The sequence below is a fragment of the Sceloporus occidentalis genome, unplaced genomic scaffold (assembly GCF_023333645.1).
Source record: "Sceloporus occidentalis isolate IW3139 unplaced genomic scaffold, rSceOcc1.0.p SCAF_7, whole genome shotgun sequence".
In the NCBI taxonomy this organism is placed as follows: domain Eukaryota; kingdom Metazoa; phylum Chordata; class Lepidosauria; order Squamata; family Phrynosomatidae; genus Sceloporus; species Sceloporus occidentalis.
Window position 1 is genome coordinate 66,214,766 of NW_028316987.1, and position 2,316 is coordinate 66,217,081.

Consider the following 2,316-nt stretch of genomic DNA (forward strand, 5'->3'; position numbering starts at 1 on the left):
CAGTTAAATTGAAAGCAAGCTGCTTCATAGAAGGATTTAAAATGTTTCAATTAAATTAATACACAAAAAGGCTTAATCCAGAGCTAGCAATCTCATCGGGAACCTATTTCAACACTAGGGCAAAAGCTGTTTTCCATACTGTATATTAATTCAAATTGTTTCCTACATTCTAAGACCAAGTCAAGAGTACTTTCACATTTGTGCAAAAAGTGATTCATTGGCCAGTTACAGACCGGCACTTTAGTGTGTGACGAGCACGCACTAGGGTTACAAAAGGGCGGTGCTTCCGCACCGCCCTAACCCTAGCGCGTGCTCATCACGCACTAAATGGCGGCGGCCCTTCCATACGGCCGCCGCTGTGAGAACGTCACGGCCGCGCCGCCTCTAGATGGGGCGGCGTGGACGTGACGTCCTTGCTCCATGCCAGGGCGCTTAGTGCGCCCTGAACACGGAGCAGGAAGGAGCTCTGTTTCGGAGCTCCTTCCTGGTTTAGTCCGCTGGGCGCAGCCTTCAGATGGCTGCGCCCAGCGGACTAAAAGAGAAAGGGGCCAAGCGGCCCCTTTCTCTTCTCCCCGCCGCTGCGGGGTGTCCTTGGGGCTTGAAGCCCCAGGGACACGCCTTTTCAGGCTGCGGGGAAGCGGCATTTTGCTGCTTCCCCGCAGCCTGAAAAGCGGCGGATCGGGGCCTCAGCGGCTGCCGCTCTGCACGCTGAGGCCCCGATACACCGGGGAAAGAGGCGGGTGCAGACCGCCCCAAATGGGCGGTCTATAACCCGCCAATGACAACTAAAAACCTGCTGTCATTCCCAGTTGCTTAAAAGTTAAGAGGGAGAAATGTTCTGACATATTCTGAGTCATAATTTATAAACACTGGGAAATTTCAGTGCAATCCTGTATGTGTCTGTTGAGAAGTGCAATGGGACATACTCCTAATAAGAACACATATGAGTTGAGCCTCAGCTGTAGGCTTGCACAAAATGCTGTTACCTTCCCACCAAAGTGGTACCTATTTATCTACTTGCACTTTTACATGCTTTCAAACTGCTAGGCTGGCAGAAGCTGGAACTAGTGACAGGAGCTCACCGTCACACGGTATTTGGGCTTCGGACTGCCGACCTTGTGATTGTCAGAAGTGGCGTCTTAACCGTATCTCTTCTGAAAAAATTTGCCAAGAAAGCCCCATGATAGATTTGCATTAGGGACACCATAAGTTGGGAATGACTTGAAGGCACACAACAACAATACTAACAATAATCCAGTATAGGGATGGGAGAGCTCACATAATCTGGTTTGCAGCCTTTGGGAACTGCACTCCACACCTTTTGCAGGGGATTGTGGCAAAACTGGGCACTATGGGGAGAAGTGAATATTTTGGAGAAAAAGTATTTTCAAGCACAAATATTGGAGGGCTGTTGTTCTTAACTGCCTTCCAATTGACTTCAACCTATGGTAACACTATGAATGAAAGAGCTCCAAGTTCCCCTGTCCTTGACCACTTTTTTCAGCTCTTGCAGATTCATGGCTGTGGCTGCTCTGATTTGATCTGTCCAATCAGATTCAGTTTGCATTTGATTCAGGTGGGGCTGTAAAAAAATAGGTGAGGCAGCTGCAGCCCGAGTCATATGAATATCGTATCAGATATAGCGTCATCAAGAGATGTGAAAGAGCTCATCTTTTCATAGACAGGAAAACTGTCAATAAGTGGCCAATCACACTGCCACCCATTTACTCCACAGGTGCAACAAGTTGCTCCTGTGACAATCCTGATATTGGGCAGTCATGTAGTGTCAGTCTCCCCCTCCCTATTCCCAAGCAGCCTATTTTCTTTGATCCCTACTTTTTCTTCTTTTCCTTAAAAAAAAACAAACACCTAAATTGCATTCCCATAACTCTGGAATTGTGTTACAAATAAGAATAAAAATTAAAAAACCTGAAAGGCATACTGGGTAGGGCATAGGCTAGGAGGGGGGGGGTTAAGGGGGTATGTGGAAAAGAGCATGCAGGACCATCAATGGCACAAAAAGCTCCAGTTATGCTATTAAGGAAATGTGATAATAAAAGTTTCAAAACCAGTATATTTTTGTTCTCTTTAAATAACCCAGTTGTGGCAAGACTGAGGCTCATGTGATCAAATCCTTCATCCCATGAACTCAAAGGTGCTTACTTATGAGTAGAGATGTACACCTGATAGCACTTTTGGGTTTGTGGATGTATATGTGTGTGTGTTGGGTATCAAATGCCTTTTCTGTTTTAAATAATTGCATTCGTTTACAGACTGTATGTTGCAAAATCCCCAGAGTCATTTTTTTTAAAACAT